The 27,718-nt window shown below is 29.2% G+C and overlaps 3 pseudogenes; all 3 read right to left on the minus strand.

The window, feature by feature from the left end:
* Window positions 1-7,924: 7,924 nt before the first annotated feature.
* On the minus strand, window positions 7,925-8,743 carry LOC148196411 (dirigent protein 22 pseudogene; annotated as a pseudogene).
* A 6,325-nt stretch (window positions 8,744-15,068) lies between these two features.
* On the minus strand, window positions 15,069-15,647 carry LOC148196412 (dirigent protein 21 pseudogene; annotated as a pseudogene).
* A 1,864-nt stretch (window positions 15,648-17,511) lies between these two features.
* Window positions 17,512-18,662, minus strand: LOC124832916 (pterocarpan synthase 1 pseudogene; annotated as a pseudogene).
* Between the last annotated feature and the right edge of the window lie 9,056 nt (window positions 18,663-27,718).

A 27,718-nucleotide genomic window follows, 5' to 3' on the forward strand; every position in this document is an offset into this window, starting at 1 on the left:
GATAGTGAGGCTGGCAATAATGCACATGAGCCCACTAGTGTGAAAGGCCCAAACGAGAAGACCCCATTTTTTTAAAAGACTGCATACGAGAAAAGACTTGGACACATATAAAGATTAAGGGATTATTTTCTTTTTTATAAAATTGTAGTTTTTTTCAGTATGGGCAATTTATTTTTAAAATACAATGGTATAACTTTTTAAAAAGTTTGGAAGTTAGGTAATGTGACAACTTATTTTTCCATAAAAACAAAGGAAGTTGTGTCATGAATTCAAATCAAACTTAGCAAAATTATGTTAAAAATGATAATTTTTTATTTTATAAAGTTGTATTAACAACATGACTTGTCCAATGTTAAACTTTGTACAAAAACTTACATAATTATTGTAATTTTATAAACAAATTATCCTATATTAGTAAAAAAAAAAAATCCAAAAATCATATAAAGTAAAGTATACCAAATATAATAATTGGTTTTAGTCCTAAAAAATAAGAAGAATATATATTATACGAAGATAAGTTAACAACTCAAATACAAGTATAAGTTTCATATAGAGACGATAATGAATGAGACGTGAAGGAGTTGCGTTATCTCATTTCCATCTTCGAGTAAAAATTCATTCTATTTCCGTCATTATACTTAATGGGTATGAAATTGTTATCTCATACTCATTATACTCATGACTATGTTCAATAATATACTTTTTTATGTTTAATATTATTTAATTAAATTTAAATAAAATATAAAAAGAAAACATATTAATATCAAATATGTTAGAAATAAATTATACTTGTATAAATTTAAATCAGAGCTTGAATAAAAGTGAAGAATTATATAAAATATTACACACAAATAAAATCTCTATGAGAACCAAAACATCATTAATTTTCAACCATTAATGAAAATAAATTTATAAAGTTAAAAGATATTTAAAAAAAATCTATAAAATGAAAACAAATATACAAATTTTGAAAATATTTCAAATGTTTGTTTACTTGCTCTCTAAATATAATGAAATTTCTTTTTATCATAGATCGTAAATATTATAATATATACTTAAATGAAATCATGTATGAAACAAACTAAACTAATTATAATTTTAATCATCTTTTATCTTGAAATTTAAAAAAATATAAATTATGATTAGAATAAATGAAAGGTTATACAGTGATAATAATAACATTAAAAAGAGTAAAAAGTAAAAATAATTATATAAAAAAATCATTAAAACAAAACTCTATATTAATAAAAAAAACAAATAAAATATTATTTAAAGTAAAAAAAAACAAATGTATGTCTTAAAAAACGAGTTGATAAACTATGGAACGAAATTAGACAAAGAAAAAAATGTATAATTCATAGTATGATAAGATAGAAGATACTTTGGAGATTAGAGAAAAGAGATAATACAAATTGTTTGACCAAAACAAAAAAAATTCTACAAATGAAATAAAAAAGGCTCAAAGAGAATAGAGATAACTTTTTTGTTAAATTGCCTAGAAAATTAACACTTGAAATTGAGAGAATCAAACATTTTTTATGTGATAAAAAGACAATAAATAAAAAATATTAAAAAGGAGTTGAAATAATTAAATGTGATACCTCAATTTTGATTAATGAAATAAATAATCCATTATTTGAAAATAACTATGCAAAGAAAAATGTGTAATCAAAATTACCAGAGAAAGTGCCTTGAAGATACAAGCGAAAGAAGTGTGTAGTAAAAGGAAAAAAAAAAGTTATGAAACTAAATACTAAAAAATAATATATATTTATATATAGATTTTGGATGAAAATAGAATGAACCACATTACCTACAAATGTGGTTTACAAATAAATATTTAAAATTCTTTAAAACAAATTACATCTTATACAGAATCATGAAAAAGAGCTATATACAAATTTACTTTGATGCTAATTGATTTAATTCTTATTTATGTATGTATTATACATCAATAGTTAAATTTTAGAAATTCAAATGCAGATTTCTGAAGTTCATCATCAATTTCAGATTATCATTAATTCAGTTTGGTAAACATAGTTAAATTTTAGAAATTCAAATGCAGATTTCTGAAGTTCATAATCAATTTGAGATTATCGTTAATTCAGTTGGTAAAGATCATCAAATTATAAGTTCATCGTCATATTTATAATCCTTATTTAAACTACAATATCTATTTTAAACTCATTCAATATTACTTCATATTTTCAAAATTTGTCCAACAATGTTTATCTTCATCTCTATACTCTTAAGGAAAAATTCTGAAACAATGATGGATATAAATTTATATATATTACGTCTTCATTTACTTCCAATTTTAGGTGTTAAATTTAAATTCATTATGGATATGAATGACTCGTAGTGTAAAAAACAATTTTTATAACATTTTTTATATTGATTATAATGAACCAAGTATATAAAACACAGCAAAATAACGGTAAATAAAATAATATTTTTTATTCCGGTTATAGTTATATATAAGTATTTTCTAATTATATATATAAGTATCAAGTATTTTTTTAACTCACCTAATATATTATAAATATTTTAATAGTTTAAATGTGAATAAATGAATATTGAAACAGATGTGAGTATTAAAATAAATGTGAGAACTAGGATGAAACGAATATACATATTTATTCTCATTTCCATACCAATTACAAAAATTAGGTATCATCTACACATATACAGTATCCAGTTAATACAATAATTTTTGGTCAAAATAAAGACAATTTAGAAAAATATCCACAAAAATATATTATCTATCATCCCTAAATCTCATATTATGTAAAACTAAAATATGTTAAAAATGTAAGGAAATTTTCATAAATATATAATCTTAAAATTTTAAATTAAAATGATGTGAAATACTTGTAAATTAATTAGGTTGGTATATATTATATGTGTGGTTGAGTCTTCTTAAAAGCTTAGATTCCTCCAAAACGAGAAATGTTCTTCAAAAGCTCATCTATGAGTCTATTAATTGTTCTAGTTAGCTAAATTAGATTGTTATTTTTGGTGAAAAAAGCTTTACTCTTTTGATTTTTCAACATAAATTATTATTCCCTTCAAAATCGTTACAAAATTGTGCAATACGCATGCACATAAAAACCAAAAGTAAACAAAATAATAAAAGCCATTGTGGAAGTCAGCCTACTCCTTTATTAATGCCAACTACTCTACCACCTGTCACTTTATTAATCCAATTTATAAATCGTCAAATTTGTTAAGTAAAAGATCAATATAATATAAGCTGTTGTCGGAACTTAAACCGACAACAAACTAACTTAATAAGTGCACAACACAAATGCTACTCCCTTGATTAAGAAGATCATTTGAGGGTATTACGAAAAAAAGGTAAAGAATCGATTTCATTGTATTTCTGTTCTAAAAAAATGTTTAGATTTGAATAATTTTAAATATATTAAGGTTTTGTTCACTTGAATGAGAGAGTAATTGAATGAATTTGAGAGGATTTGAAAGTAAATATTTTTCTTTTTTATTTAAGTAGATTTGGAGGTAAGTGAGAGTAAATTTGGGAGTAACGTTTTTTAATCTGTCACATCAATCAAAACGTACACTAATTCTTACAAATTTTACTTCCAAATTCACTCTCACTTATCTTAAAATCTACTCAAATAAACAACAAAAAAAGTTATCTTTAAATCCTCTCAAATTAATTCAATCACTCTTCCCAAATCCAAGTAAACAAAGTCTAAGATTTTCTATCATTTTTTTTGAGATAAATCAATAAAATCAAGTCTTTAAAGCTCTTGCTGACGGTTTGCAAATATAAAGTACTAAATTTAAAATAAATAAAAACAAATATTGAGTTTTTTTTTTTTTAATTTTCTTAACAAAATCCAATAGGGCTCGTGTTGAAACGATCTTATATTTTCTTGGTAAGGGTTGAAATTATCTTGTATATTAGAGGCATTGATAAAATTAAAATAATCAATGCATTCATGACTTTTTTTATGATAACAAACAATTAATTCTCTTAATAAAAACAGACAATTCATTCGACAGTATAAGACTTTAAAAGAATTCATGTTTGGTAATTATCAATTCCTTATGGTAATATAACAACAACTAATTGGTCGACTTTATCTCAGCTTTGACAGTAATTTCTTTGTTTTTTTTTCGTATTATCTCTTATAGCATGAATAGAGGTGGGAAAAAACACAGAAAAATGTTGGATAAAAATGAATTATTAAAACTTGATGTGAAAAAGAGAAAGAGAGGGAAAATCACTTATATATATTATATAAATTGTTGGTCAAATTGGTTTGTAAGGTATAATGTAAAGAAGTCGTTCAAATAAATGAAATGTTTGACTTATAATTAGAAGGAAAATTTTGATTGTGGAGTTAGTTGAAATGAATGAAATGTTTGACTAATAATTCTTGAAGGAAAGGAAATTTCTTTAACTTGGTGGTGCAAATTCTGAGGTTCTAGAGGCCACATCAAAGGTTGAAATGCTTACTTTCTATTTTCTCTAGCATGATAAATATTATTATAAACAACTATCATAAACAATAACTAACATAAATAAATAGAATGTTAATAATTTCATCATAGTTTACTTTTTAATTCTTATTTATATAATTACAGATGAATCAATGTATATTTAATGATTCATATAATTTTGAAATATCCGATTTATATGGAGTTTTAGCCAAATAATGAGAGATCTCGAATTTCATATTTGTTTAATTAATTTCATTTTCCTATAGTTTAACTATATACTGTTTTAAGTTTTGAATATAATTAAGAGCAAAAAAAAAAATCATGTCAAACAAACTGTTCTTATTTTGACAAGAGTGAAAACAATCGTTCATAATTTTAAATACCTACAAAAAACAACTTTATAAATGGCGTTGACCATCTTACCAAAAATTATTACAACTAAATAATTATGCTAGATTTGAGTAAAAAATTGAACAAATTTTCTGATTAGGTGATATTGATTTTAAAAATAAAAAAAAAAGATAAAAAATATTAAGTTATATTCAAATTTATAAAATAGAATTTTAATTATTTATTTGTTTATTTCTAAAATTTATTATTTTTAAATATTTTCTTTTATGTTTTTTCTGTTTATTAATCAATCGAGAATGTTACTGTTCTTTGATTCTGTTATTGATCATTGCATTATTGGATGTAATTTACAGTAGTGCCGTCAAAATGGGTTGAAACCCGTGAGTCAACCTGGCTCACCACGGGTTTGAGCCGGGTTGGGTTGGAAAAAAATGCAAAATTTTTTATGCGAGCCAATTTTCACCCGGCTCACACGGGTTGAACCCGTGGTGTGGGTCGAGTTGGCTCACCAACCCACCTATTTTTTTAATTAAATTAATTATTCAAATCCTATTTTTTTATTGAAATCAAATTAATTATTCAAAATGCACAACTTTTACTTAGCAATAGAGTCTTTGGCGTTGCTGTTTTTCTAAAAGTTTCCCTCTGCAAATAAAACCCTAAGATTATAGATTGGATAATATTATAGATGGAGATAAAGAAGAAGATGCTTCAAGAGAGCATAATACTGTGGATTTATCCATTCAGGACTCCAATTTAATAGATGGATAATATTATAGATTGGATAATTCAAGAATATATCATTTGTTTTATCTTGTTTTTAGACCTATCTACAAGCATGACAGTTTTATCTTGTGCTATATATTTTTGTTAACGGCTATATGTAGTTTCTTGATCAAACAATTGTGTATGTCTTAGTAAATTAAATTGGCAAAATTTTATGCTTGATAGCTTAGAATATATATAACAATATATTTCTTTTGTTTCATTTTCTTTTATATCAATTGATCCAATTATTACTGTTTCAATTTGATCGATCAAAGTAACATGTTATACGAATCTGAGAAGAAGAGGGTGAAAAAAAGTTAATTAAGTGAGCCAATGAGCCACCTCGTTTAACCCACCAACCCGTGGTGGGTCGGGTCGGGTTCGAATATTTTAGCTCGCTAATAAATGAGTCGAGTTAGATTGACTCACTAAGTGGCCAACCCGTGGTGGGTCGGATCGGACAGGATTACCCGTTTTGACAGCTTTAATTTACAGTTTATGATAATTTCGAAGTTTTTCAGTTGTTTTTATTATTTGAAGTTAAACAATATATAGTATTCTAAATGTAGTAAGTATATAAATATAGAGTTAAATATGGTTTTAATTTTTTGAAACTTTTATATAAAAGTTGGAATTTGTTTTGATTGGAAACTTGAAAGCAATTTTTGTTTTAACTTTAAAAATAAATAAATATAATACTTTTAATTGAATTATATTAAATTTTTTTATTAGATTAGAAGAATTATATTTATTCATTTTTAAAGTTTAAATATCAAAATATATTAATGTTTTAAAACTAAAATTCAATTTGGCAGGAATTAAAATCATATTTTATCCTTAAATATATTTTGTGTTGTTAAAATATTAATATTATATAGATTTAATGTTTTAAGTTGTGATTTTGTTATGATTATATTTTTAACATAGGAACAAATGATTCCACGTGTATTAGAAGTGGAGAAAGCATTGCATATTTTCAAAATCTTTATATATTTTCATAATATATTTATATCTTGGTTATATATTTTGATATAAACATGAATAAATATACAAATAAAGAGTAACTGTAATTTGTTTATTTCAAGTTTAAACTAGGTGTTTCAGTAGGGGTGTGGAGACCAAGATTCGAACCTAATAATTCTGGACTGCTTTTTCTTTGTACTGCTTTCACTGTGCTATTTCGCTCTCTCTTCTCTGCTTTTCTGAGTAAAGATGGGCTGGGTACCTGCAAAGGCACTCCGACGCTCAAGTCAACAGGGGTGTAATTAGATCAAGAATAATCTCTTTTAATTTTCTCTTAGGGGAAAAACATACCTTTTTTCTGGTGTGCTTAATATATTTAAAACAGTCAAATAAACCGTTACCTGAAAATCCGGACGGTTACTGAAGTGGATTATTTGAAAGTTGTAACTGCTAGATCGTGTATTGACACTGAGTCAACTACTTCCGTGATTCGTGGCGTTGGTTAGCTCGTATGTGTAACTGCTTATCCATAACCGCTAAACCACCTATTACGATATTGCGTTCCATATGTCGATCCATATGTTGATCGTCCTGTGTGTCGATATGGAATGTCGACATGTCGTGCGAGCACTACATGTCGCGACACTACTGTTTGGTTGTCGAGCACCTATTGGTCGACGACAATATGTGCTCGCATGACACTACGACCTTGAGAAGATCTTGCATTGGTTTCACTGTCGCCATGTCGTCCAGGTTACTGGTCGACCATTGGAGGATCAGGTATCCTATAGTACACTAGGTAACGAGTAATTGAGGGGATTTGAGAGGATTTAAAGATAATTTTTTGTTGTTGTTTATTTGAGTGAATTTGAAGGTGAATGAAAATGGATTTGGAAGTAATTTTTTTTAATTTGTCACGTCAATCAAATCCTACACTAATTCTTACAAACTTTACTTCCAAATTCATTCTCACTTACCTCCAAATTCACTCAAATAAACAACAAAAAATTTATCTTCTTAAATCCCTTCAATTATTCTTCTCCAAATTCATTCAAGTAAACAAGGTTTAACTGTAATTTGTAATAAAAAGTAGTTTAAGCTTCTAGATTATGGTTCACATTTATAAAAAACCATATTTATATTATGGTAGAGTTATTTTGAACAGTTAATAATTTTGAAAAATATTGATATTTAATTTAAGAATTAAAATTAAAAAAATAACGAAAGTTGAAAAAAGTCCCAGCACGCTTTCATAAAAAAATCGTAAATAAAAACATTTGTTTTTTGTATATAATAAAAGTATTATCTTAGAAAGGAAAGCTTGGCTAAAGGAGATTGTTGGTCTAAGAAAAAGTACTACTGAACAAAAAGCTAAGAAAAGAGAATCCTGTAATCGATTGAAAGGTATACGTACAGTGACTACCCAAGTCTCTTGGGTTTCATAAGTCATTATCTTTAATTAAAGTAAGTTTGTAACATACAAGTTATTCCAAAAGCATCCAACAATGAAACAAACAAGAGAAACAAGAGAATCAAAAGACATTAGAACGATGTTGCATGTTTTCTATATCATCAACAACTCAGTGGTTAATAATGGAACACGTAGACGTTGTACTCCACTACAGCATCTCCGGTCTTCAGATCAAACGTGTGAGTCTTTGCCTGAGCATACCCACGTGCGAACCGAAAAGCCCCGCTTCCTCCAACGATTGGCATTTCCCTCACGGCGGAGAACACCGCATTCCGCCCCAACAAGCTCAGCGTGCTGCCATTGTATTTCCCTTCCGTGAACACGAAGTTCATTGCCATCAACAGGCCCGTTTCCTGTTGGGCTGCAGATCCGTAAACACCTTGGGCCTTTCCCACAAGTTTGGATCCAGGTTCGGGGCCCACCGTTAATGGGTCGTCGATCATAGCTATAAATCCGAAAAGTGTGGAAGAAGAGTTGGTGGAGGGGGCCTCCGCCACTCTGACGGCGGTGGGGTTTGGACCGCTGACAATGTCGTGGAAGAAGAAGTGAAGGTGGCTCAGCTTCTCCTTCTTCAGCCCCAAAGACTTCCGAGATAGGCTTCGGTAGAAAGTAGAAGATTTTGCGGTGGCGAATGAGAACAGTAGGCTGAGAAAGATGACGGTGAAAAAGGCTGTGAAGCTTCTGGAATTAGCCATGGCAATGGTAGGGAAAAGTAAGAAGTGTGAGGAAAGACATAATTTTTTATTAGCAATTTATAGCGTGCAGAATTAGAACAAATGAACTGGGATAAGTTTTCCAACAAAATCACAGTTTTTTTTGCAACTAAAGAAACTGTTTACAGTTATATTTTATTTCATTAATTAAAATATATGAAAATTATCAAATTTGGTACTTGTTAATAAACTTCAATTAATAAAAATCAGATTGTCATCACTTTTGAGAATAAAATCCTTTTTCATAAATGCTAAAATGACAATATATAAGAACTTAAAGAATAATAAAAAATATCAGGTATGATGAGATATAAAATTAAGTTTACTATAACATGTCATATGTAAATCAAAATGATATCATCGTACACTTTTACATTAATTTGATACATGATACAAAAGTAAAATAAAAGTATAAAGTTTTGTATTCTTTTAAGAAAGAAGAGAATAAAAAGTAAGTAAGAGTAATGTCAAATGAATGTAAAAAATTTAGGCATGTCAAAGAATCATTTTTCTATGTAAATGATGTATTATGTTATGATGGAACTTTCTATCCGATGTTTTGAAATATGTTTCCTTTTATCTTAATCATCAAAATAAATTATTTGATTATGTTTTATCTTAGAAAGTACAATTTATTAGCTATGATGACAAGGTTTGATAGAAAAACATTAACATGTTCATTAGAATCAAATATAAATAATTTTAATTTTAAAAAAAACTCTAAGGATGTTATTTAAAAACTTAAAACAATTGAAATTTGTAATATTTTTACATTATTTTTTAAATTATTTTAAAAGAACATCATATCATAATCGTGTTACGTGACAATAAGAATGTCATGTGTCAGTGTTATTACCATAAGACAATCACTATCATGTGGTAATAACATTGACACATGACAATGTCATTATCACTTCCACTTCCATGTGACTCAATTATTACCCTATTGTTGGTAATTTATATTTTTTTAAATTAAAAAATTAAAAATTAAAAAGTTCACTATTAATTTGACACATTATATGTATGGAAATAACCAAATTCACTAATGCAACGAAGGGTTTTAACCTCCATTTTTATCGATATTAAACTTCAGTTCCAATCAAAGCATATCAAGAAAAGTAAAAATGAGCAACTTTTCGTTTCAGTTGATTTCACAATTGAAGCCAAAACCAATTAAAGAAAGAGTGAACATAAAAAAAATAAAACTTAAAGTAGAGAATAAGCTTCGGTTATGAAAACAACTAAAACCTATTCAATTATATGCTTCAATTTTTGCTAAAAATAATATTTTTTTGCTTTTCTTTCTGCCAACATTATGAACTTTGACAAAAACAAACATATATTAAAATCATATAACAAGATATAAATTTTTAAGAACCTCGAAGCATAAATGATAGGTATCGCAACAATGCAAAATGTGTTTTGGAAGTAAGAAAACGTGTGTTACAACAATGCCACCTTGATGCAAAGCTATGGCACGAATAACAACACAAAATGAGTGTGTTAGGAAGAATAGAACAAGCCTTATCGAAACAAAAAAGCAAAACAAGAGGGAAGACAAAAAGAACGAGTGAGCCAACAGTGAAAATGGAGCAAGGTGAGAAAGATCGAGAGGACTTTAGTGTGGCGAAAATGGAACCTCACGAGTGCAATGATGACGGAGAAATGGTGATGTTCTTGTTCATAGTGACAATGCAGAAATGGCAATGACGTTCGTGTCTCTCAAGAAAACAAAGTAGTTTTTAATGACAAAATGAAATAAATGTATCTAAATATTTGAAAAATTAACCCTAACAAAGAAATATGCTTTAGTTCGTCGTAAAACCAAAGTCTATTATGTGACATAGAGATAAAAATAAAAAATAATAATGACACCTTTTAAATTGTGAAATGACTGTAGGCTTCGGTTTTTTAAAGAATTTAAGTTTATACTAGTATAAACTTAAATTATTTTAGAACTGAACCCTAGAGTTATACAAACATTTTAAAAAATTTCATCGGTGTCATTGTTGAAATTATTTGCAAAACTATAGGTTTTGGTTCATACTATTATATAGGTTTCGATTATTTTAGAACTATCGTGTAAAAAAGTTTAAAATTATCAGACCATTTCAAAAAATTGGAGGACTAAATAAATAAAAAAAACGGGACCAAATATATAATTAAGCATTATTTAAAAAATACTCTTATAATTATCCATTAAAATAGAAATTTATAAAGGGTTAAATATGTTTTTAGTCCCTAAACTATTGGCCATTTTTGGTTTTCGTCCCTCTTTCAAAATAAGGTACAATTTGGTCCTCATTCTTTTCAAAACGTTCGTTTTAGTCCTCAAAAACTAACACCGTTAAAAATTTGGTCCTCATTTAGTCAACAAAACGAGGACCAAAACCAAAGTTTCGAGGACTAAAACGAACGTTTCGAAAAGAATGAGGACCAAATTGTACCTTATTTTGAAAGAGGGACGAAAACCAGAAACGACCAATAGTTTAGGGACTAAAAACATATTTAACCCATTTATAAAATATTTTTATATATGGTATGAAATAAAAAAAAAATATTTAATACATCTAAGTGAAATTATAGGTATGAAATTAGTCGATTAGTTATATATAAGTATTTAAGTTGATATATTTCTCAAATAATTTCTATCTACAAGCATGGTTTAGGTGTCCTAATGAGTATTTTGAATTCATTGATTTCCACGTACTCATATATTTGATAACAGTTGATTTTACGTGTTTTTGTATATATATTTTGGTGAATAAATAAACTCCTTCATAAATTTTACCTTATTTTATCCTCAAGTTTAGTGTGTTTTCTAGTTTTCTTGTGTTTTAGTTAGTTTATGCTTGTCTTTACCTCGAATCTCTTTATTTGAGTGTATGAAATAAATGATTAGGAAAAAATTCTAATGGAGGAAAACAAACAATAACTCAAGGGAACATATTTTGGGACAATAAAAGATCAATTTGAAGCAAATACTCATGTTGGACACCTTTGGAATTGCACCAAAACTTGAATTTTAGAATGTTGTCAAAACTACCTGTAGTTGAGCGACAGCGAAGCTATCTATCTCTGGAATGTTGTAGTTGAGGTGCAGTTGGGGTGTAGCTGAGCGCCAACTCTTCGGAATGCTGTCGCGGGGCTGCAGCTGAGTGCCAGCCCTCTAGAATGCCACTGCTGGGCTACAACTAAGCGGTGACAATGCTGACTTACCAAAATGGGTTATTTAAGGATGATTCTCGCGATTTTTTGGGCATTCTTCTCCTCCTACACTTCATTCTTCACCTAGAGAGATTGGGAGAGGCCCTTAGAGGCTGTTTGGGGTGTTGGGAAGCTCTCCTACTCCTCCTTGGGTCTTCAAGCTTCATCAATGATGATTTTGCCCCTTTTGGGTTGAGGAAGATGATGGGTCATGAATTAGAGATGGAATTGCGAAGGGCAGGCGCAAATGGAGCATGGAGTAGCTGTCAAGAACCTTGGGAAAGGCTATGCATATTCTCTTTGGTTCAAATTTCTTTCCTATCTCTTCAATTTTGTAGAACCCTAAATTCTCCTACATGGAGGATTTTTCCTATTTCTTGAGATTAGATGTAATAAACTGAATCTTGTGTATTTTTTGATGTTAATACATATGATTTTCCATTTCAATGATAGTATTTGATTTCCATGCATGAATTGTAGTTCTTGATGTATTGGAAAATATGACTTGAACTTAGAACAAAAATTGAACACCTAATTGATGGAATTGAGTTTTTTGTAAATACATGAGAATGAAGTGGATGAACTCTAATCTTGACAAATTCTAAATACACTATGTTAAATTCTTCACACCAACTGTTTCACACCAACTGTTTGATAAAATACCAAAAAGAGTTTTTTGTGTTGTTTTGTGCATTTTGATGTCTAATTGAGTTATGAAAGGAAGAATTGTCTATGTGTTATACAAGTCTTTCGGAAAAAAACAATATAAGAAACAATATTTATCACTTACTATGCTGCTATCGGTACAGTTTGTTTTGCATCCAACTATATTCCCTCCAAATTGTAATAATATAAGCTACTTTCAATTAATTACGCATAATAAAAGTAACTATTTCAGTTTACTCTTTGTTGAATTTTTATAAATTCACTATTATTGTTATTAATTTCTACAATTCTCTTCGCGTGATTTATTAATAAAAAACATATTCATAATAATTAGTTTAAAAATATCGAAGGAAAAAAATGAATTGTTTAATATAATTTTTTTTTCATGAAATTATTTTAAAGAATATTTAAAATATCTTTTGCCATAAAGGTAGAAGCTAGGGAGAAGAAAATAGATTTTTTGTTTGCTTCTTTTTCAGCCACTCATATTATATCTGTTGTCAGAAACTTCTAAGTTTCACTAAAACAAATTTTACAATAAATATTTTTGCTTAACGACTTTTGAGAGTAAAAATACATCAGTATTTTTTTTTTACTTATTTCTCCAAATAGTTACTTCAAATATTTTTATCATTATAATTTATTTGAACTTTTTACAAACTCCCAATAAATAAATAAAAAGTGACAATGCAAAACATATAAGATAAATGAATACGAAATGTAAGTAAGGATTTTTAACTAACAACACTCGGAGAAAGAGAAGATATTACAGAATTTTGAAAAGTCTTAGTATTACAGATTAACAAATGATAAGTAGTTTTACATATACTTTTGTTGTTTAGAAGTGTTTATATATGAGATGTTGGAACTCTTTGTTTCGCGAGATGGAAAGGCACGAATTTACTATCGAAAAGAAAAGTAAAAACGAAAAACAAAATTATTTGAACATCCAATAAAAGAGTAGAAACTAATTTACTCTATTAAGAAAATTTATCGGTTAGATTAGAAGATTTTTTTGCAAGAATCACTTTGATACATTCTGATCTTCAAATAGATGACCCAGCAGGTAGAATACTTAGAGAAAAGAAAAAACACTAAAGAAAACTATGGTAAGGAGATGTTGTGACTTGAAATAATGAAACTCGTCTTATAAAACTTCTATTTATACTTTGAACTTTTAATATTAAAATATTTAAGTCTCATTACTTACTTATACCATACTATCAGTTCTAAAAAGATTATTTTTAAGAATTCTTATAATAATGATTGATATTATTATTATTATTATTATTATTATTATTATTATTATTATTATTATTATTATTATTATTATTATTGTTGTTGTTGTTGTTGTTTCCATAGGGATTTGTGTAGGGTTGAGAGATGCTTTTTTGACGATTGGGAGAAGTACATGCAAAAGACACTCTGCTCAAGTTAAGAGCAGCTTAGTGAATTGTTTATCACAATTGAGTATTTGAGTTCTGATCGAACATCCCTACCTTTTGATCCTGTCATTATATTTATAAGTGTTTCATAGATAAAATAAAAATAAACCTACCTTGAGATTTAGTTAATTACTCATAAACGGCTTATCAATATCTCTAATCAGATATCTTTGATTATTTTATCGTGTGCTGGACTATTGGCCCAATAATAATTTAAACGCTGGCTCAATTATGACTTGATGTAGCGGATAGACCGAAAGGTGATGGATGTTAACCGTTGGGTATGTATTATATACCATACAATTATTATTATTATTATTATTACAACAATAAAAAATTTATTGTAGTTTAGTTTGCGTCGGTTTTGAATTTTAAATTGCAAACCTAATCGAAGAGCTCGGTTTTGTTTCGAAGAATTTCAAAACAATCCAAAAACTTTTACCTTTTTTTCCTATTATATATTGGTTATTTAGATCGATTTTCGATTTTTTTTTGTCATTGGTTTAGTTCTGCACACCTGCTACATTTTAGTGTTTACTTCCATATGTTTCATTAGATCATATACAAATACAAAGTTGACTTATATCTTCCTATGATATTCTAATACATTAGTACACCAAGAAAAAAAAACGTTCAGTATGTATGCTAGATAATACAGGTAAAATTTTACTAGTATTAGAGTGAAAGAAAAATATCATTAAGTGAAAGTTGTTTTTTATCACAAGAAGTTGAGTGCAACAAGAGCAACTTCCCACTTTTGATGAAAGCTCTAGCACATTTAATAGAATATGAAGACATACGTATGTTGTTGGTAAGAGAAAAGGATAATTAGAGGGGAAATTGTTTTTTAAAAACGTACAAACTTTCGATAATGCTCTAAGACATTTGATAGAAGATCAACACACCAACTAACAATCTTGTTTGTTTGGGCATTTATTAATCTCTTGAGTGACGCTGAAACGTTAGACATTAGAACGAGGCTGCATGGCTTCCATATCATCAAGAACTGGTTGGTTAATGATGCAAAACGTAAACGTTGTACTCCACAACAGCATTTCCAGTCTTTAAATCAAACGTGTAAGTCTTTGCCTGAGCATAACCACGTGCAAACCGAAAAGCCCTACTTCCTCCGATTATTGGCATTTCCCTTATGGTAGAGAACACCGCATTCCGCCCCAACAAGCTCAGTGTGCTGCCATTGTATTTACCTTCCGTGAACATCAAGTTCATTACCATCAATAGACCCAGTTCGTGTTGGGATGCAGACCCGTATATTCCTTGAGCCTTTCCCACGACTTTGGATTCGGGTTCGGGGCCCACAGTCAATGGGTCGTCGATCATTGCTATGAATCCGAAAAGCGTGGAGGAAGAGTTGGTGGAAGGGGACTCCGCCACTCTGACGGCGGTGGGGTTTGGGCCGCTGACAATGTCGTGGAAGAAGAAGTGAAGGTGGCTGAGCTTCTCCTTCTTCAGCCCCAAAGACTTCGGGGATAGGTTTTGATAGAATGTAGAAGATTTTGCGCTTGCAAATGATAAGATTAGGTTGAGAAGGATGATGGTGAAAATGGATGGGAGACTTTTGGAGTTGGCCATTGTAATGAGAGGGAAAAGTAAAATCTGTGGGGAAAGAGAGATTTTCATTTACAATTTATAGAGTGCAAAATTGAAAGGAATGAATTGACAAAACAATTTTCTAAACAAAATTTATAGTTTTGACACCTAAAATAACCATTTACAGTTATATTATACCAAATTTTGCTGCCAAAGTTCATGGAAACAGACAAACTTTAGGACAAAAACTTCCTCTATGGAACATCTTTCTTTGCTTCTTGTTCAATCGTGTCACTGTTAGTTTTGAACATTTTGGGACACACTACTCCTGAAATAATTTTAATATATTATAGTTTACGTATTGTTTTATAATTATAACAAAAAATCCTTAACTAAAATATATAAAAATCATCAAATTCGATAGTTGTTAATAAACTTCGACTAATAAAATTCAGATTTCACATCTTTCATTTATATTTAATATAAAATATGGAATATTTGTATAACATTTCTGATCATATGTTTTCATCTCATTTTGAGTTTCTTTTATGAATAAAATATTACTATGGATTTATTTTGAAATAGTTTACAAAAATAAGATTGTTTTTCCCTTTCATTGAATCAAATTATTAATATCTATTAGTTAAGATTAGGAATTTATAATATGGTGAGACAATTAATTAGTAGAATTTTTCCTATCCTATTTAAAATTTCGGCTTATTTACTGCTCTAAGTATTGGTCAAGTAATTATGAATATATATATATATATATATATATATATATATATATATATATATATATATATATATATATATATATATATATATATACACCCCGATGAATGTCTTTATATTTACAGGTATTTATGTTAGTTGAGAATATTTTATTTTTAAATTTAGATAGTTTTTTTAAATATTATTTTAAAATATAAACTCAGATAAAATATAATTTAAAATTATAAGATCTATATATTTATTATGTTGATTTGATTGTTCTTCTCTCTTTATCACGGGTAAGTTGATAAGTTAGAATTCACATTTGCATATATTAATCTTATCGAGTGAGAAATAGAAGGTTTATTTTAGTTATTTGATATTTTATCATTCAATCCCTCTAGATAATCTCATCTAAAGCCAAAAGACTTCATCTCAACATGAGTGTTCTTCTTCATCTTTTTTAGATCTTTACGCATCATAATTTGAATCTCATTGAGTATCACATATTGTCTATAAAGCATCTAAATTTCCTAAGTTCCAATCTCTACAACTTATATTCTTTCAATGCTTTAGCATATCTAATAAAGAAACACTTATTTATCCTTACTTTTAATTTATCTTTTAACATGTGTCAAATATTTATATATATAACAGTGAGTGTATTTCGTACATAAAATACTATTTTTTTTTATAAGATCTTTTAGTCTTATGTCTATGTTACAAAATAGATAATCAAATAATAAATAAAATAAAAGCTCACTTCAAATAAATAATAATAAAAATAATGATGCATACTTTATCGTAAATAATGATAATAATATAAAAATGATAAAATTAGTCATAATTATTATTAATATGTGAATAACTTTCTCAATAAATATATTTTCAACTGTTACAAGAGAACGAGACTTATTAGGTGCTGTTGAATCACATTTCTTAACACATTTATTGAATCACGGCGATATAGATTTTAAGCTAAACTAATTGAAAAATTTGTGGTATAAGCTAATAGAAAGGGAAGTTGAAGTTGTTTAACCAAACAATGGGATTCGAAAAACATGACAACACTATGCACATGGCTTGTGTGGTCCAAATGAGAGCACAAAAAGCAGTTGAGGCTGCTATTGTGAGAGCGAGTTTAAGCGTGCCATTATCTTCTAGTTTCTACGTTCTGATATCAGTGAAAAAATAATTCATAATTTCTTAGAATTCATTGGATGCTAATGGTAATGTGATTAGGCAGAGTCATGATGGTTTCTTAAGTTAAAGTAACACATTGTTAAACCACACGAAGCATGAAGGGAACTTCCAATTAAAAAAGCATCTGACCATAAGCAAAAGAAACAAAAGAGAAGAATAACAGAATAAAACGATGTTGTGTTGCTAAATGACGCAATGCTTAATAATGGAACACGTAGACATTGTACTCCACTACAGCATCCCCAGTTTTGAAATCAAGCGTGTGAGTCTTCGCCTGAGCATACCCACGTGCGAACCGAAAAGCGCCGCTTCCTCCTACGATCGGCATTTCTCTCACGGTGGAGAGCACGGCATTCCGCCCCAGCAGGCTCAGGGTGCTGCCATTGAATTTCCCTTCGGTGAACACCAAGTTCATGATCATCAAGAACCCAATTTCTTCTTGGGCGGCAGACCCGTAAATTCCCTGAGCCTTTCCGACGACTTTGGATCCGGGTTCGGGGCCCACGGTCAATGGGTCGTCGGCCATTGTTATGAGTCCGAAGGAACTATTGGTCGTGTGGGGTTCAACCACTCTAACTGCGGTGGGATTTGGGCTGCTGAGAATGTCGTGGAAGAAGAAGTGAAGCTGGCTGAGCTTCTCCTTCTTGAATCCCAAAGACACGGGAGATAGGTTTCGGTAGAAAGTAGAAGATTTTGCGGCTGTGAACGAAAAGAGAAGGGTGAGAATGATGGTGAAAATGCATGTAAGGTTTTTGGAGTTGGCCATGGAAATGGAGTTGGTGACCAATCGGACGGTGAGAAAAGAGAGAATTGTTGGAGTTCCCCAGTACAGAACGTAGTATACTCTAATCCGCCATTTATAGAGTGGATGGAATCATACAAGTTTGGAAGTATTGTCGCAGTGATTGACCTGCTAAAAAGAAAGAATTAGGTTAACAACTTTGGTAAACTTGGACGGTGATGGAGAAACAATTTGGATTGAATCCTCCCATTTTTTATCTGTTGATATACAGTTTCTCCAATACATAGTGTACATATTTTCAAAAGAACTAAGAAATTTGTCGACATAATTCTGTCCAAAATTCAATATACCTAAGACCTAAATTCACTTGACCTGGGCTGATGATAATATAACGTCATTTTCATCACTTTTCACGCATGCAACTACCCATCTGCTTCGTTTAATAGCACTGTATGCTTCAATGTTACACAAGTGCCAAATGACTTGTTTTCACGAATTTGTCAGTGTTTTCTGTTTCTATGGAGTAGCACTACCACTAAACTACAGCCAGATACTAAATTAATTTTTTTAAAAGATATATTAATTATTTTGTTTAATAAAAAGTGAAAGATAACTAATTTATGCTTTTTTTAATTTTGAAACACTGAGTGTATATATATATATTTTTAATATTTATTTATTGGGTATTAGTTCTTTGAAATTAAACTAGCGACAACAAGACAAGACCGAAATAATTATTAAACAAGAAAAGTTGTTTGACCACATGATAATGAAAGGAAACGAAAATGAAGAGTTCTTAGAGAAGACAAGCCATTGGAACCTATAGAATTAAAGAGTTAATTACAAGTAACTTTAATTTTACAAGTTAAACTTATATGTAAAGAGATTCAGTATACCTATCCGAGAAGCAGTTTGTAGCCAATAAATCTCATCAGAGTGACATCATATTTATTCCCTCTTTATTTTTGTTGCTAACCTGTATACATTACCCTTTATTAAGCAAATATTTCCTTTTCTTGGTTCCATTTTACATTATTATATTTTAATTTTTACTATGTTGTTGACTGATTTGATTTGGTGAAAACTAAGTATTTGCTCTTCTTTCAATCTCATGTCTTTATCTTTTCATTATTATTTTATTTGTTTGTCTTATTCCATCATTAATGTGGTCCTATCTCTGCAATACGGTTTTGAATCAATTCAGGCATTTTGATTTATAAGTATCCATAACAATCCTATTAATTATAGATGAAAAACACATAAAATGAATAATAAAATTGATGCAAATATATAATATTAAAATTAAAAATATTGTTTAAGTGTGTCCATGGGAACACTTATTTGTCTTCTCTTGTTAATTTTTTTTAATTGAATTAAAAATCTTTTTTTACTTTCTGTAATTAATAAAAACCCCTTTTTGCACTATGCAATTCCAATAAAATAGTGGAATGTCATAGTGGGGCAATTATACGCGTAGAGTTGTCGTGAATGACAATGATATCATTACGCCTGAATGCCACACAATTGGGATTTCTTTCTCTTTTCGAAGTTTATGTTACGTTTGAACTTTTTACATTTTATATTCGTGAATCAGTCTATTTGATCCTCTATATTAATATATTATTATTTATATTATTTATATAAATAAAAATGAAAAAATATAAGCTAATGAAATTTTTAATGTAAGCATTCACCGATACAAATATTTCAATATGTATATATATTATACCATTCATTAATAAATAAATATACTTTACACTAAAATTTTGGAATAGACATACGATTAAAGGTGAAGTCTTACACCTGTCATGATCTATCTATCTATAGTATATTCGAGCAAATATATTATTTTAGTTCTATTTGGTACACATTTACCATCTCTTTATTGTCGATTTGAATGAAAATAATTATTGTACCTTTACTTGATACACATATCGTGATGTTCCTTCCCAAACAGAAGATGATATGGTTTTTAATTATTATTTCATACCTAATTATATTATATTTGATATTTGATAAAACGGAAATATAACCTTAAAAAGTATTTGTATATATTTACATTACAATTTTTACATCGTATTTTTCACACCTAATTTTCTTACATCATATATTTTACATCCTATATTTTCTAATACTAAGAAAAGGAGAAAGAATATTATTTATTAACAATTCCTTATTTACCTAAAACCTGTGCTTATATTCAAATTGTTGAAGAAAAAACATTTATGAGAGGATTGACCACATGGCATTAAAGCTGAATTACAAAGCAAACAAAAAGACATTTATCTATTTATATGTACAAATTTTAAATCAAATTATTTATATTAGTATAATAATGTTAGTATAAATACATATTGTTTTAGTAATATCAGTTGATCAATTTCATGCACTATATCATGTTTAAAATTTATCTTGACTAATTTTTGTCACAACTACTCAATTGAACATAAATCAAAAACTCTCTCCAGGTTAATCATTTAGGCTTTGTTCTTTTGGGTGTATTTAGGAGAGATGATTTGGGAAAGATGATTTGAATGAATTTGAGGATAATTTTTTAATTGTTTTTTTAGTGGATTTGTGGATAATTGAGAGTGGATTTGGAAGTAAAGTTTGTGATAATTAGTGTAGGATTTGATTGATGTGATAGATTTTAAAAATTAGTTTAATTTGTAGAAATTGAAGATTACCAAAATGTCCCTAGTTATAAAAGTCATATAAAATGTTATTTATAATTGTTATATTTAATTGTAAAAATGTTTATAAAGAAAAAAAATATTATGAATAATTTATAAAATTAATGTTTAAAAATTATAAAAATTATAATGTATAGCCCTGTAACCGGTTACCCGTTTGCGTAACCGATTACAAATGTGCCAGCCAAAACTTCATACCGCTGTAACCGGTTACGACTCTGTTGTAACCGGTTACGCCACCCTCGTCGTTATGTAACAATTGGAGGGCACATACGACTTTTTTGCAACAATCCACTCAAATCTCTTCGATTTTGCGAGTGACCAAAATCGAGGGTATCCTGCAAATCCATCCTCGACGATCCATCTTTTTCCTCTCAAACGAACAACACACAATTTGTAATTCATTGCCCGTAATTTCGCTTGAACGGTGTTATCTGTTCATGCGAACACAGCCTTAGTATATCTAGACACTCTTATACATTTCTTAGTTCAAAATTAGCATTTTTAATCGTTCAAGGTGCCTTAGCAATATCAAATTAACCAAAATTATATATCCTAAATTATTTATTCACCTAATTCACTTGATTAGCACAATCTTCTAGTCTAACCGTGAATCAAGTTTGGCAATTTCATTTAGACCACAAGTTTAAATATTTTATTCAATAATACATATTTATCCATCATACAATTCATCAATCTTACACATATAAAATTACTTGACTTAAAATACAATCGCACCAATTTACACATAATTGGACATACATATCACAATTTCAAGTTATTTAAACCAAGCTCTAGAGACAAATCAATAATATCAATACATCACTACTTTAAAAAATAGTATATTCTATCAAAGTATTAAACTATATAAAAATAAAACTAATTTCCCTTACTTGGTTTAAAAAAGTCCATGACTAAAGATTGCTCCTAAAATTCTCATAAGATGCTCTAACTACTTACACAAATGTCAAATAAAAATTTAAACATATCATAACAAGCATAACTAAACAAATTTTTTTTTACTTTGATCTATTTTAAATAACAAACATGGATCCTAGAACTACATGTGTCTCAAAATGCTAAACTAATTAGTAATTGTTATTATCATTGGTTTTTTAAGCTTATTTTTATATATTATTTATGTTTTTATTATTTTTTTCAAGTAATTAAGGTTTTATTAAATAATTTTGGAAAGAGAAGTATTTGGTTTTTATTTGTGAAATATTTTATAAATAAGTGAAAATTGAAGAAGATATCCAAGATTCTTATTGAGTTAAAATTCATTCAAGTACATTTTTCAAACTCATGTAGTTCCACCCAATTCTTCCAACAAGCTTTGTCAAGTCTCCAGCGAGCTATGTCAAGTCTCACAACGAGTCCAATTCGCTTATCGAGTGCGTGTTGCAAGACTTATTAAATAGACGAGCCACAAAATAAAAAATTATATCTTTTGGAGAATAAAAAACTAATCCTAAAAGAGAAACAACATAGACACACTATGGATGAAGAAGATAATTATCTTCATTATTTTCATGATCTCACACTTTTCTAGCACTCAAAATGTGTAAAAATAACTAACTCTTTTTAATTGAAGTTGGATTAATTTACCTTCATTCTTCAGTATTGATGTTATATCATAGATTTGTTTTTTCATTACTCTTGTAATACCCTTTATTTCATATTAATTATTCCTGATACTTAAATTCTACATTTAAATATGTAGTGTAAAGTAATTATATAAATAATTCTAGTTTGTTGTCACTTACAAATTTAAATTATACAAATAGTTAAAAATTTTAAAGAGAATAATATTTAAAACAAAACATGAGTGAATATATAATATACCAATATGTCAAAAATATAGTAGGTAGGTTCTGAAACAACCTATTACATTTTGATCTTTGGACTCACATTCCGATTCTTACACTTCCTGGATTTAGTAATCCAGTATTCACTCCCAAATTTGAGACAACCGTTTGGAGTGACCATTACGGTTAACAAATATTTTTATCAGATTATCTAATCCGAAAAGTATTACAAAATAGGGAAAATGAGAAAGGACAAAAGTTTGGGGGTACAGGAAGAAAAACGTAAAAGTGTTGAAAGAAGCCCACTTAATCTTTTCCATGGGATATTAAATACTCAATTATTAATTAAAGTATTACGAATTATCATAAATTAATCGATTAAAAATCAAATAAATTTTGGTACCTTATCTTCACTCAGTTTTAATTTGGTTTGTTAAATTTTAAATATTTACTTTGTTCTGTTAAAGTTTCTCCCTTAAATAAATTTGGTTCATCCATTAGTTTTTACTGTAACTTCGACAAGTTGATAACACATTATCAAGTTCCGACCCAACAAGCTCAGAGTGCTGCCATTCAACTTCCCTTCCGTGAAGACCAAGTTGAAGAGCATCACCACCGCAACCTCCTTCTGGTCTGAAAACCCGTACAGTACTTGTACCTTTCCGACAAGTTTGGACCCGGATCCGGCCCAACAGTCAACGGGTCGTCGGCTATTGCCAACAATCCGAAAAAGGTGGAGCAAGTGTTAGTCGTTTGGGCCTCTGCAATTTTCACTGCTGTGGGCTTGGGCCCTATTGTAACGTCGTGCATGAAGAAGTGAAGGTGGAGGAGCTTCACCTTTTTGAGAACCAGATAAATTGGAGATATGTATTTATTAAAGTTTAATGGAAATTCTAGAAAAATATGAAACTTCTAAGAAGAATTGAAATGTAATATAAATTTTAAAATATTATAGAAAAATCTAAAATATAAAAAAAAATCAAAAACATTTTACACAGGTAGAAAATTTAGAATTTTTTATATAAGTTTTAATTAGAATTTTCTAGAATAGTCATGAAAGATATATGAGTTTATAAATATTCATATATGCTATCATTTAAAATAAGAACACAACATCTACTACAATTAAATATAACTACAACACTTCTTTCAACTACTACTTTTATATTCCACTGTCTTCACATTTTCTCTACATTCTACTATTTCTACATTTTCTCTACCTGATCAATTATTTCTTTCACAACCTTAAAATACTAACAGTGGTACCGGAGCTACTTTAAGTCATCTTCTGGCCATAGATAAAATTTTCAACTATTTCAAACAAAACTATAACTTCATTCTATACTACTTCCAAAATATTTTCTCAACTCATGGCTACTACCAATCAAACATCATCAATTTCAGTACCTATTTTCACAGGAGAAAATTATGAATTTTGGAATGTCAAAATGAAGACAGTCTTCCGCTTTCAAGATTTATGTGACATTATAGAAGAGTGATTCACTATTCTAGAAGACACCTCTAGTCTTATTGTAGCTCAAAAGAAGGAGTTGAAGGAAAGCACGCAAAAGGATTCAAGGGCTTTATTTGCTCTTCAACAAACAATCGATGACACAATTTTTTTCAAGGAGAATTGGTGCCATAAGTGCAAAATAAGCTTAGAACATAATACAAGAGGATTTTCAAGGAAGTGATGAGGTATGCAGTGTTAAACTTCATTCTTTAAGATGAGAGTTTGGCTTAATAAGAATGAAAGAATCTGAGACCATTAAAAACTACTATTTCTACAATAAAAGAATTAGTTAGTCAGATGAGAGTTTATGGAGAAAATATTTTGGACAAAAAAAAATCTTTGAGAAAATTTTAATTTTTATTACCTAAAAATATGATGTAATCGCAATCACAATTGAACAAACAAAATATTTGGCTACATTGTTAGTAGCATAACTAATAGACTCTCTTGAAGCTTATAAACAAAGATTGAAAAGGCATGAAGGCTCGGTCGAAAACGCCTTTCAAACAAAACTGAAATTACGATCTTAGAAAAAAGAATATCTCGAAAATAAAATTAGAGGAGAAATTTCTAGAAATGAAGAAAATTCTAAAAGCTTATGTATGACTCGTCAAAGAAAATATCCTTCATGTAGTATCTTTGAAAAAACAAGTCACTTGGAAAAAGATTGTTGGCATCATGGAAAACCTCAATGTCAGTATTGTAAGAAATTTGGTCATGTAAAGAAGTATTATCATAATAAAAATAAGCATTAAGAACACTTTGCGGAAGAGCATAATTAGGAGAAACTTTTATTCTACATCAATCAAGAATCTCCTAGTGGAGAAGGGAGTTGGTACTTGGATAACGGATACAACAATCACATGGTGAAAGATCAAAGCATCTTCAAAGACATTGCTAAATCAATCATTGTCAAAGTTCGGCTAGGAAATAACACCTCAATGGAGTCTCGAAGAAAAGGAAACGTCACGATTAAGACAAAGAAAGGTACGAAATTCATCAAGGAGTTTTACTAGTTCCAAATCTTAAAGAAAACATTTTAACTATTGGCCAAATGATGAAGAATGGATATTCTCTTCATTTAAAAAAAGATACATGCAAAATTTATGACAGTGAAATGATAATAATTGGCCAAGGGAGAAGATAAATATAAGCTTTCCTATAAGCTTCAAACCTTGAACTAATATTGCGATGAAGGTAGAAGTTGATGACTCATGGCTTTGGCATAGGAGATTTTGCCACTTCAACACATATGCCTTAAAGCTTCTATATTAGAAAAACATGATGAGAGATCTTCCATGCGTGAAGGAGAATAATGAATCATTCGAAGGATGTATCCTCGGCAAATAACACTAATTATCATTCTCGATAAACATAGCATGGAGAGCAAAAGACTTATTGATTCATATCGATCTCTGCGGACCGATGAGAACGCCTTCACATCACAACAACAAGCATATCATCCTCTTAATTATAACACTTAAATGCTTACATTACTCAATAATTGTTATCTTCATATTCAACTTTAAATTTCATTAAACGAAACAACGTAATATATATTTTCTATTTTTTTATTACAGTTTGATCTCCAAATTGCACGATCTTATAAAGTTTGTCCTCTAATGTACAAAATATCGCAAATTTTGCCGAACTTATTTAAACCTTCATGGTTAAAATAGTTGTGTGGTGATTTTTGTTTTAAAACGCCACATCACAATTTATGTCTTTATATAAATCGAGAAGTAATTTCTTAAATATATATATATATATATATATATATATATATATATATATATATATATATATATACGTATTAAATAGAGCTATCAAAATGGATAACTCGGCTCAACCGGTCCCGGCTCATCACGGGTTGGTCACTTAGTGAGTCAACCCAATCTGGCTCACTTATTAGCGAGTTGAAAATTTTCGAATTCGGTCCGACCCATCATAGGTTGTGGGTTAAATGGGTTGACTCACTAGCTCATTTAATTACAAGTTGTTTTTAAAATAAAAAATTACAAATTCTTTAATTAAAATGTAAAGAAACGTCATACTAAAATGATGTTAAACTCCAAAGATAATTCAAAATAAAAAAACAAATATTGTAATCCAAAAACATGTAAAAAGATGAACAAATAAGTTTTAATATTGATAATTTTGTATCACTTGTCCATTTATAATATTAGAGTCTTAAAACATAAATCTATAATATTTTTCTCTCTTAAAACATCTCATTTCTCACCATCTACAATATAATAAACAAAATGCTAACTTATAATATTGAAACACAAAATAATAAATAATTAAATTAAATTAGGTAGTTGGTGAGCCAATCCGGTTCACCATGGGTTCAACCTGGTGAGCCGGGTTTTAAGTGAACCGGGTTGACACCTAGCCCGCATAAAAAAATTACATTTTTTTCAAACTCAACCCGACTCAAACCCGTAGTGAGCTGGTTGGCTCGCGGGTTACAACTCATTTTAACAGCACTAGTATTAATGATGCGATCGATAATATGTATCTATGAATATTTCTTAGATAGGACAAAAATAATATATTTGATAACTTTATGACAGTGAAATGATAGAAATTGGCCAAGTAAAAATGGAGAAGATAAATATAAGCTTCAAACCTCGAACTAATATTGCCATGAAGGTAGAAGTTGATGACTCATGGCTTTGGCACAGGAGATTTTTCCACTTCAACACATATGCCTTAAAGCTTCTATATTGGAAAAACATGATGAGAGATCTTCCATGCTTGAAGGAGAATAATGAATCATTTGAAGGATGTATCCTCGACAAATAAAACTAATTACCATTCTCGATAGACATAGCATGGAAAGCAAAAGACTTATTGATTCATATCGATCTCTGCGAACCGATGAGAACGCCTTCATATCACAACAACAAGTATATCATCCTCTTCATTGATGACTTCTCTAGAATGACATGGGTCTATTTCTTAAAAGAAAAGTCATAAGTCTTCGAAGTATTCAAGAAATTCAAGGCCCTTGTTGAGAAGCAAATTTGAAAACAGATAAAAATACTTATAAGTGATCGTGGCAATGGAAGAAAGCCATTATTTAAACACTTACGAGTATTTACATACATGTTCCTTATCAAAGGAGGCACAAGCTTGAAAAAGACAAGACAATACGAGGAATATTCTTGGAATATAGCACACAGTCAAAAGGTTATCGAGTCTATAACCTACTAACAAAAAAACTCATCATTAGTCGAGATGTTGAGGTTGATGAAATGCTTCTTGGAATTAGGAAGAAGTAAAAGTTGTCAAAAGTAACATTTTAGTTCTAGTGCAACAATCTCAAGAAGAGGCAAAAAATTCAGGTACGCTTTCTCCACCTCCACAATAAGATTCTTCACCTAAATCCAGTCTAAGACGAGTAAGATCTTTGGTAGACATATATGAAACTTGCA

This window comes from Vigna umbellata, chromosome 7, assembly GCF_029865625.1.
Source record: "Vigna umbellata cultivar VRB3 chromosome 7, Vumbellata_1.0, whole genome shotgun sequence".
In the NCBI taxonomy this organism is placed as follows: domain Eukaryota; kingdom Viridiplantae; phylum Streptophyta; class Magnoliopsida; order Fabales; family Fabaceae; genus Vigna; species Vigna umbellata.